At 40.3% G+C, this 10,650-nt stretch overlaps 1 long non-coding RNA gene across 2 annotated transcripts; it reads left to right on the forward strand.

The window, feature by feature from the left end:
- Positions 1-6,869: 6,869 nt before the first annotated feature.
- Positions 6,870-9,871, forward strand: LOC123154022 (uncharacterized). 2 transcript variants are annotated; one of them, XR_006476609.1, is made up of 5 exons: positions 6,870-7,011; positions 7,500-7,974; positions 8,462-8,612; positions 9,159-9,271; positions 9,385-9,871. It is a non-coding gene; the product is annotated as an uncharacterized lncRNA (long non-coding RNA). The 2 variants fall into 2 exon arrangements; XR_006476608.1 differs by lacking the exons at positions 6,870-7,011; positions 7,500-7,974 and adding an exon at positions 8,099-8,324.
- The last annotated feature ends 779 nt before the right edge of the window (positions 9,872-10,650 follow it).

Genomic DNA, 10,650 nt, shown 5'->3' on the forward strand with positions numbered 1-10,650 from the left:
TGTGTGTGTGTGTGTGTGTGTGTGTGTGGGTGTGTGTGTGTGTCATGGGGTCCTTGGTGGTGGATGTAATTTAAGTCTGCATGGCTTCATCATAGAGAGGTGATGTGTATGGTAGAGGCCACCAACGATGGGGTGCGAGAGAGAAAATGCCCATAGAGAGGGAAGAGAAGGTGTGTGCGCGTGAGAGGAGTCGACATCGAGAGAACGTTTTGTTCGAGAGACACCGAGGAAGACTACTATATATCGATGGTCCATGTAGGCGGGAATAAAACGAAGGGATGGTCTTATTGGTTTCGGGGATATAGGGGAAGAGTGAGAGGGGGTAGCTAGAAGGAGACTGTTAAGTGTGAGTGTGTGTTTTACCCATCCAGGCGGAAGTTATGTGCATGCAAGAGGAGAACGATTCGATGTGGTGTTAGGGTTGAGGGTAATTAACTATGTATGGAGACACAGAGACCTTGAGCGTGCATGTGTGATAGGTATACATGTATACGTGGGATGTGTGTGTGTGTGCGCGCGCGCGCATGATCGAGATAAATGAAAGAAGACATAAGTCATAAGATCAACGACATGGGAGAGACAGATCGGTATGACAATATGCATGCATGTGAGAATGCAGGGAAGAAGGCCCGACAATTGAGCATGTGTTTTTGTATTTAAGAGATAGTGGCGTGGGCTGGAGCATGCATCTATGGCGAGCAGAGGGAGTGAGGCACAACTATTGTGCAAAAGAGATCAACCTATAAATGAAAGAAGGTTGATGGAGAAACAGATAAATGGAAAGATAAAGATGCTAGCTAGTGTGCGTTAGAGATAGGAGTCGAGTGGATCAGAAGGCTGAGTTATGTGTATGGGTGTGAGAGAGATGAAGGTACGGTGCATGTGACTCACATACAAACAAATATCGGAGATAAATGAGATCCCAAGAGACAGGGTTTTGTGTATGCGAGAGAGAAATATATTTCACAACGAGAGTGATAGATGGAGAGACATATGAGGGAACGCAAGATATCTCTAGGGAGAGAGAGTGTGTGTGAGAGACATACAAGAGAACAGTGGAGAAATATGAGACCCTGGGAGACAGAGTTTGTGTTTGCGTGTGAGAAAGAGATATTTAAGAGGAAGAGTCGTAGGTTCTCATACCTAAGGAGCGAAAGACATCTCTGTATGAGGGGTGTGCGAGTGGCACATAGGGGAATAGTAGAGATAAATGAGACCCCGGGAGACAAAGTTTTGTGTTTGTGTGAGAGAAAGATATTCCACATGGAGAATCATAGTTAGAGACATAGCAGGGAGCGAGATATACTTAGAGAGAGATAGAGTGATGAAGGTCGAGGGAGAGAGTACCGTTAGTGTGTTATGAAGATAAAAGATCATTGTCGACATACAAGTAGCACGAGAGATACCCGAGAGACGATGAACGCGTATAGGTCTAGAGAGATAGTCCTATATATGTATGTGTGATAGTTATATGAGACGAATATCTGGATTAAATGGGATTCAAATATTTAAATTGGAGATCACGACATCGATAATATCATAACGCAAATTGGTGTATCAAGCATGCATATTCATTTGAATTTGGGGACACGTGTAATGTTATATAGTTTATCAATATTGGTGATCCATAGATTCTTTAATTAGAAACAATGCATGGTTTATATGCAATTAATGTCTAAACGGAATTACACTATATGTTGCGTCTGTGAAACACATTATACATGTTTCAGAAGTAAAAAAACCGCATGAAACACACATTAATTGGAGACAGTTAGCGAGGAATGCATACATTGGATTTGAACATAAAGTGGTTTCAAATATTTGAAAATCCAAATTGATGGATACAACCTTATGAATCTGAGATCATGCCATTTGTAAACCATATTTATGTATAAAGGGTGTTGTGCTTTTGAAAGTATATATAAAAAATGATGTATATAGAATTTTATTCTAATCGAAAATGGATCCCGCCCGAAAAAATAGAATACAAACGGGATTCGAATTGAGTTGGCACGGTAAACGTGCACTCTGCAAAATTTGAAGGAAGCGGGGAAAGTCGTAGTAACCGCCCGAAATAAAATCTGCGAGATGGAAATTACTACTGCCTATCCCTGCCATGCAAAGCCTATCTGCTCGATTTCTATAGGTTTCGATAGGGGTAGGTTTGTGATTTCACTCAAATGTGACATAACCGCCTCTCACTTGGATTCATACATGGTGGGCGCAAAAGCATAGTGTGTCCTCGGCCGAAATCGACTCCCTCCCCGATTCATACATGGTGGGCGCCAAAAACAAACTCTCGTTGGCAAATATTCAGTGTATGCGAGATTACCGTCCTATCCCCAACCGACTAATATTGCTGTGATGTAGGAAATTTGAAACGGGGGCTAAGTTTGTAAATTTCCTCGCATTTGAGACAGGCGCGCCCTGAAGACATGGTTCCCCCCTTCCTCTCTACCTCCATTTCCCCATTCGTACTTTGTGGGTGCCAAAACACCCTCTCCACCCCAGCCTCCTCTGTCCGCCACCCCATCCACCGCCGTCCTGCTCCACCATGCCAGAGCTGATACCCCGATGTCGTCGTCCATTACAAGAGATCGACCTCTCTCATCCACGGCTTCGGACCGGGATCCTTGCATCCTGTCCTCTAGCTTCATCCTCGCTGTCGTCCACCTTGTCGGTGCCGCTCGTACGACCATCTCGTCCATTGCACCCCGCCGCCACCGTCTATCCTCCTAGATCTGCTTCCACGCCACCGACAGCCATCGCTACCGCAACACCGTCAAATTCTCAGTAGATGCATACATGGCACCGCACCAAAGGCGGTACTCTTTCGTATCTGCTCAACTTATTTATCGCAGCAAGAAAATAGATCGCCACTGCTTTACTCTGATTTCTTGTCCATCACTTACTTACTAGTTGAAAGCAAACATTGGTTGTGAAGTTGCCTTTGTCTGGTTTGCACCTTCAAATCCGCCATGGCACGCTCAACACTATACTCCCAATGCTTATGGTTTTCCCCTTTTATATTCTACACTAGTTAACTCACAGTAGACTAAATTTCAAAATTGGGTCAGTCGATTTTTCAGAGCTTGCCGGAGTTCGCCGGTGCGAACGAAGGGACTCGGGTGGGGACGGTGGTTGTGGGGGTGGTGGTGGGGCCTTGCCGAACAAAGAAAACTCGACACGGGTGGGGGTGGGGGTGGAGGTGGGGGTGGCGGAGGAACACAGGCGGTGGGGGCCGGTGGTCCGGCCGGCGGCCCATGCGGTGTTCTGTATGGGAAGAATCAGATACGAGGAAGAAGAAGGGTTAGGAGACATAGGATCTTCATCCAACCGCCTGAAATGGTCGACTGACCCAAATGAAAAAAGTCACGCGACTTGCATGCAGACATACCTTTATATTCAGTACCATTTGTTCCTGCTTAGCACTGCTCCTGAATCCATCAAGCTAAACAACGTGCCACTCATAATTCCAAACTTGTTGCTCAAGTACGAATCTGATATGATCCTGATATTACTAAAACAGATAACATTTAATTGGTCAGCTAATGTTCCTACTTTACTTTTGAAAAAGCATGTGCACCACATATAGAGAGACAACAGTGAGTTGTTTTCTTAATGCGCTCTGGTTCATCATGTGTGGGCACTGCGCAACGAACATTTATTATTCAAAATCTGCTTGCTCTTCTTTAGCATGTTCCTCTTCCGTTCTTCTTTAATAAGTACTCTCTCCGTTCCTAAATACAAGTCTTTGTATAGATTCCACCATGGACTACATATGGAGCAAAATTAGTGAATCTACACTCTAAAATGTATCTGGATACATCTGTATGTGATCCATAGTGGAAATCTCTACCAAGACTTATATTTTGGAATGGAGGGGGTATGATAGTAGTACAGTATGTTCCTTGTAGTGAAGATGAGCAGGGAAATTTGCAGTGTAGAGGTCTATACGGTCGGTTGTGATGGACACTTTGAACTCTTCGGGCCTCTTTGATTCGTAGGATTTTGTAAACATGGGAATAGGATTTGTAGTGGCATGCCCACTTGAATCCTATAAGAATAGCAAGGAAATGCGAGGAGTTGTGTCGCCTTTGAGAGTTACACTGATATTAACAGTACCGCACCTTCAGTTGAAGAGAGCTGGTATCCGAAGCCTTTCTAGCCGTACCGGCAATACTAGCACATATATTCTAGCAAGTTCCACTTTGCTGATTTTACTCTGATGCTTACGGTTTTCCCGTTATATCTACACTATGATCTGTGTAGCTGCTTTGTGTCGCACTAGCAGCAGTCCACTCCTGAAGCTAAACACTGCAATGACTTGCAAAATTGGCACCAAGGCATTGAGTGCCATTCTGGATGCAATGAAACTCATACGCTCCCCACCTATTCATTCTTGTTCAAAATATGATCCTAATGACTATTCTAACCTCGAGGAGTCAAAGGCAGATGGCCTATCCTATTCACGCATCAAGGTGCCTGTTCTAATTTAGCAAGGTTTTATTGATTGTGTGTATCTTGCATATGTTGTCTTGCATTTCTTCTACTTTGTTGCACCGCCATCTGCTTAGTTTACTCATCATATATGTCGAGATGCCATGCCCATCCATTATCAATACATATTTCATCCGTCATCATACCATGTTTTTTCACTCAAATGTTGTTCTTGTGCATCAGACATCAAAAAGGAACAGGGTGATTGCCGAACCTGAAGGAGCACCAGCAAAGTCCTTGAAAAACGTGGTTGTGCCGGATAAATCAGACAGCACCCCACTTATATTGGTTGTACAGCCAGTGACACAAAACGTAGGACCGACTCCAACAGACTGTACCCATACTTCACTGGCCACACCACTAGCCCCACCACACAGGACCTGTACTCTAGCAAAAGGTATGCCGATTTCAGTTTCCATAGCACCAGCCGTACCATAGAAAAATCCTACTTCAGCAAAAAGTACAGCAAGTCCACCGGCCGAAGACCTATCCCAATGGCAGAGACAGCCAAATCCTGCAGATTGGAACCCCATTCTAGTTATTCCCAGTTTAAAAGACAATGCTTTCAATGTTGTTAGGGACTACGTGCATATATTCCCATCATGGGAAGATTATAGTGAAGACAAACACCATTTTCACATCTTCTTGTCCCACTTACGTGTTAGTGCTATTATTCATGGTGATTATTTTCCTATTTTCTGCTGATTGAACACATCAATGATTTACATTACATTGTTGTTAGTAGGCGAGGGTCAATCTGGATAGTCATGACGAGCAAAGCTTTCTTGCACTTTTTAAGGAAGCATTGCAGCAGTATCGGTGTTACCTGAGGAAATCACACTTTGATGGCAAGTCTATAAACGAATTTCAGGTGAAGTCTCCTATGCAAAATTTAGAAGACATTGAATGGAAAAACCTTGTTATGCACTGGTCTCGTTCCGAGGATGAGGTACTGTCTATGATATCGCATGACAAATTGAACTTCTACTTTTCTGCATGTGCCTTACGGATCTTTTTTGCAGTAAATCTGCTTGAAAAGGAATTCCGGTTTGAAAAGAACGACAGGATATCGCAAATATGCTGCCCGTTGCTTTGCTCTTGTTGGTACCTGTTATCCTGTATCACTATACTTGCATACATACCTGGTTCATTATGTGACAATAGTATGCATGATAGCTTGCTTATCAATTGTTTGCTCCAAATTATCTGATCTGTATGAATGGTTACATTAGTGTAGAATATATCCAATGCCAATCAAAAAATTTAGCTCTACATTGTTCTTGTAAGTACCTGTTATCCTTTATCAGTGTACTTATATTGACAGGTAGTTGTTCATGTACCATCACTCTGCAGCTTATTTTCCTTTTCCCTCCATTTTCTACACATAAGATATATATTTACTCTTACCATAAGGTTGGATTACACCGATGGTACTGAAGAGGTTTAGCTCTGCATTGCTCTTGGCTATACCTTTTGCTTGTATCGATGTACTTAGATTTATAGCTACTTGGTTATGTAGCATCACTCTTCATCTTATCTTAAATATTCTCCATTTTTTCTTATATTGTCACATCTATATTTACTCTTAACAAAATGTTAAATAAAGGCAATGCTTATGAAGAAGATTCTGTGGTAAACTTCTTGAATTCCCCCCCCCCCATCAGCATGGACAAGGGCTTTATAGAGCCTGCCTTCACCAATAATGTAAGTTTGTCCTTCTCAAGCCTTCAAACTTTTTTGTGTATATTTGGTTAGGCATGACTGCAACAACTGTTTATTTTTGGTGTTTGCATCAAATTGCATGTTTAAAGTTTATTATGTACTTCATAAACAAAAGTTTGTCCTTCTCAATTTAAGTTTTCAGTTGTACAACCAAGTTCCTTCTTCATACCATGTAAATTAAACTATACAGAGCAAGTGATCTTATTTTGCCAATCTGAAATGGGATAAATTGACAGAACACTAACCATTGATACTTATGAGTTCTTGATCTGTAATCCAGTGGTGTCGTGAAGCCGCCAACTCCTTCACAATGTCATTTCCTGCCATGTCTTGGCCTGAACAATAGCATATCTATACCTATACTAATTACAGACTCCCAAGTAATTACCACATTAATTAGAAAATATGAGTCGTTAATCTGGTGGGACCAAATTATTACGGTTTAGATCAGCCCATATAATATACATATTAATAGAAAAAGAAGTCATTTATCTGGTGGGACCAAGTCATTTATCTGTTGTAATTTTGTTTAATTCCATGATTTTTTTCCTTAAAAGACTCAGTATCTTTCTCAAATTTGTGACCAAAGAGATAGGATCCTAACTTTACAAATAAAAGAGAATCCTAACTGCCATGTACTGCTCCACCGATCCCTCCTCCCTATTATTTCTCTCTTCCCCCAAAGGAAATATTCTACCGTCCCTTACTCTCTCTCCCACATGGAAACTATTCCAATCCAACCGGCTCATCCTCTCTCATGCAAGCAAGTTGGGGCATGGATCTGGCGTGGTAAGGGGACTTATTTCCTCAAATTCGATTTCCTCATCTAGATCAGATTCGTTTCTCACACTATTGTGTACAGATTGGTTTTTCTTGATCTGTTTATCATAACTTTTCTGCTGGATTAGGATTCAATTGTTTATTGTCATGTAATTCACAACTCCACCCAATTAGTTATTTGGTCATTGGATTCGGATTCAATCTTGAATCTGCTCACATACAATTTTTAGCAGCATGCGCGACACATTAGTAGCCTTACTACTGCTACGGGATAAAGGGAGATGGTACAACCGTTTTCTTCGTGTATGGTGTGCAGATCGGGTCAGAGTACAATGGCCATTAGATGATCCTATAAATTGAACATGTTGCTTCTACAAACAAAATCAACTTCTTAAGAGCTTCCCATCCATCGCAATGATGCTGAATCTTTTTTCTATTGATTTGTTATACAGATTTTTTAATCAATACATATTTCATATAGTTTTCATCCTACACAGCTCTATGAAACAAGAACGTGTGAAGGACACTTCTCTTTCCATGTTGTTCCGTGCAAAAAAAGAGGAAACAAAGGGGAAAATCTCACCTAATTGACACCCCTCTCTCTACCTGTAGGTGACTTACGTGAGATTGACTTCTCTTTGTTCTATACTAAAATCTCATCTCACTGTCACGCCTGTGCCTGCATTGGATTAGGTGACTTACGTGAGATTGACTTCTCTTTGTTCTATACTAAAATCTCATCTCACTGTCACGCATGTGCCTGCATTGGATTCGCCATGCAATCTGGGGGAGAAATCTCATTGGTCTTTGTGTACCCATACACCTCATCCATGTGTTGCGGCAGTAGCCAAAAGTTGTGATGTCGGCCAGTCGTGGATTGAAGCCCTGACTGAGGAGCCTCTGATTGCCAGTGGACTCCCCAACAACTACTCATCTAAGGAGGGCCACAATATTTGATGCATACTGAATCCGGTAAGCATCCAAGCGACAAAACGACGTATAATTTCACATCAAGGTTTTAACTAAATAATTGCTGTTTTTGTCTCTAGCAGACTATCAAACATTATGTTTTCTATATATGCGTGCATCGGTGCATGTTACGTAGATGGCTACTCTCTTTACTTCTATTTTATTTTAGGGATTCAATCTAGCATCACTTGATCAACCTATACTTGCACTTGGTTCTGCACAATTCAATTGATAGTATAACACCTTCTCAGTTTGAACAGTTTGCCGATGGAAAAAGGCATTGCTTGATCCTTTGGGACTCTCAACTCTAAGATTTGAGGCATAGATATAACCTTTTGTGTTGTCACCAATCGGTAATGGAGGTTTCTAATTTTACATGTGACTAAGTAGACTAAGGATATTAAACTCTTATCTATAGGCAGACGTGTGTATATTTTCATATTTGAAAGAAGAAGGAACCTATATGTGTGGATGTTTGTAAAATTTTCAGGAGGTAAGAAGCCTACAGAGCACATCTTTAATACACAACTGATTTGGAGAAAGTGGATGCTACACATGATCATGCACACGGATGTCGTTGTTGAGAAACTATCTTATCATTCCACCATCTAAGCAGGGCCAGTATGGCTGGGCCAATGGAGGTAACTCAACATTCTATATTCATTCCTGAACCTTATGTACCTCATGAAAGAAAGCTAGCCAAGAGGCTTCAGAACGGGCCTGCACAACTAGCTAGCTTTATATTTGGTTCTGCATTATTTTGATGGCAAGATTACAGATTTATGATATAGGTTAACTACCCTCAATGTCAGTACCATGTATGCATCATTGTTCTTTGTTTTCAAATATGGAAGTGGCGTGTATTCCTATACGTCCCTGCCTAGGTATGAAATCATGATAGGATGTGATATCAAAAATAGTGTTTTTATAGACTTTTACAACCATACAAATGAATACATTATATTTATGTCCATGTAGTCTCCCTTAAAGACTCCATCATGAGGAGTAGAACAGGATAAATTCCCACATTATCTCGAACATCTTTATGCATGTCTATGATCTTTTGGTATGGATCTAGCTTTGGTTGATCTAATTTCATTATAGGCTCAATAAATAATGTTTTCTGGCATGTCCTACAACATCTTTATATTTCTAAATATTTATTTTTTTTATTTTATTAACTATAGATGTGAAGGTGTTGATATAATACAAGGAAGCATTCAGAAACCAAAGCAACTGAGATATTTCAAGGATCAAAACAAGTACTCGCATGAGCAAATGAATTCAAAAGGATAACTATGTAAGCTTTCTTTGTGTATTTTTCTAATCTTTCATAATACAATTTGTAGACATATCGAATTACTATAAACGTCTTAGTTTTTTGACTAACACATTTTTCTTATGCTTTTGCAGGAGCAAGTAAATATGTTCCCTATTTAAAAAATATAAAGCAAGAGTCGATTGATGATGAAGTCATTATAAACCAGACTAAAAGTTTTAGGACAAGGAGCACAAATCGTGTTATGCATCCTTGTGAAGACTCAAACACTGAGGGAAGTCGGGAAACAAATGAACTAAAATTCATGGAATCAGTCTGCACGAGGAAGCATCCCACATGTTTAAAATAAAAAAAATACAGTCTTGATGATGCAAAATCTAGAAAGGAAGTTACACAGAAGCATAAATATTAAAGATTCCGAACAATGTGTAATGGGGTGATAAACAATCAGTGACACGATGCCTTCAGAACTAAGGTTTATCAAGGAATCAAAAGATAGATAGCACATTCGGGAATATTTGGTAACAATTTGGTTGTAATAGAATGTATGAGAACATCAGATTTGTATGTTAGATATACTTTATCATTAATGCCTTTCCTTTTAAGTCAACGAATTACTAAAGTGCCTCCTTATCTAGAGTAGATCATAGGTTTATATCTTTTATTTCTAAAATAATAAAATCTTTCCCGCCCGTACTACTCACTAGCCATAGTCAACATCCATCGAGCTCATAGTGGAAAAAGGCAGAAAAGCGGAAGGTAATTGTTACCACAACATATACCCATTAAATGATGTGGATTATTTAATCATAACAAATCATAATGTAGCAATATGCCAGGTGATGAAATAATCCAAATGTGTAAAAAAAATCAAAAACAAAATAGGAAAAGGTTGCTTCCTCGGCAACCAAGCTCCAAACTCGCGATACTAGAATCTAATGATAATCAACCAGACATCATTAGAGCAGCACGGAATAGAGCTACACCAGAAATAAAGAGATATTATAGCTGACATTCTAAATATGCTGGCCCGTGCGAATGCACGGGTTGGTGACTAGTTGTGTTAATGCTATTTTAAATTGTGTCACTTTATTTGTCAGTAAGAAATGTGATGAATTGTCAGCACTGATACTTATATGTGCAAAATATGTCATATGTTTGCTTGTTTATCTTTCAGAGTGAGGAGGATATAAGTGTCAAACAAGTGCAGTCTCATCAGCTTGCTCAGCTGCTTGCGCCGTAGCTCCCGAGTAGGGCTAACCTTTCTTGAACTCTATTGAAGTGTTGTCAGTTTTGTATATTATTTTGTCGGCGTGTTTAATTTCACTGGTGGCGATCTTTGATGCCTAGTGTATGTAATCTGCTATCTACTTGTGCTTTATTATCATAGTGGCGAACTT

This window comes from Triticum aestivum, chromosome 7A (assembly GCF_018294505.1).
Source record: "Triticum aestivum cultivar Chinese Spring chromosome 7A, IWGSC CS RefSeq v2.1, whole genome shotgun sequence".
NCBI classification, from domain to species: domain Eukaryota; kingdom Viridiplantae; phylum Streptophyta; class Magnoliopsida; order Poales; family Poaceae; genus Triticum; species Triticum aestivum.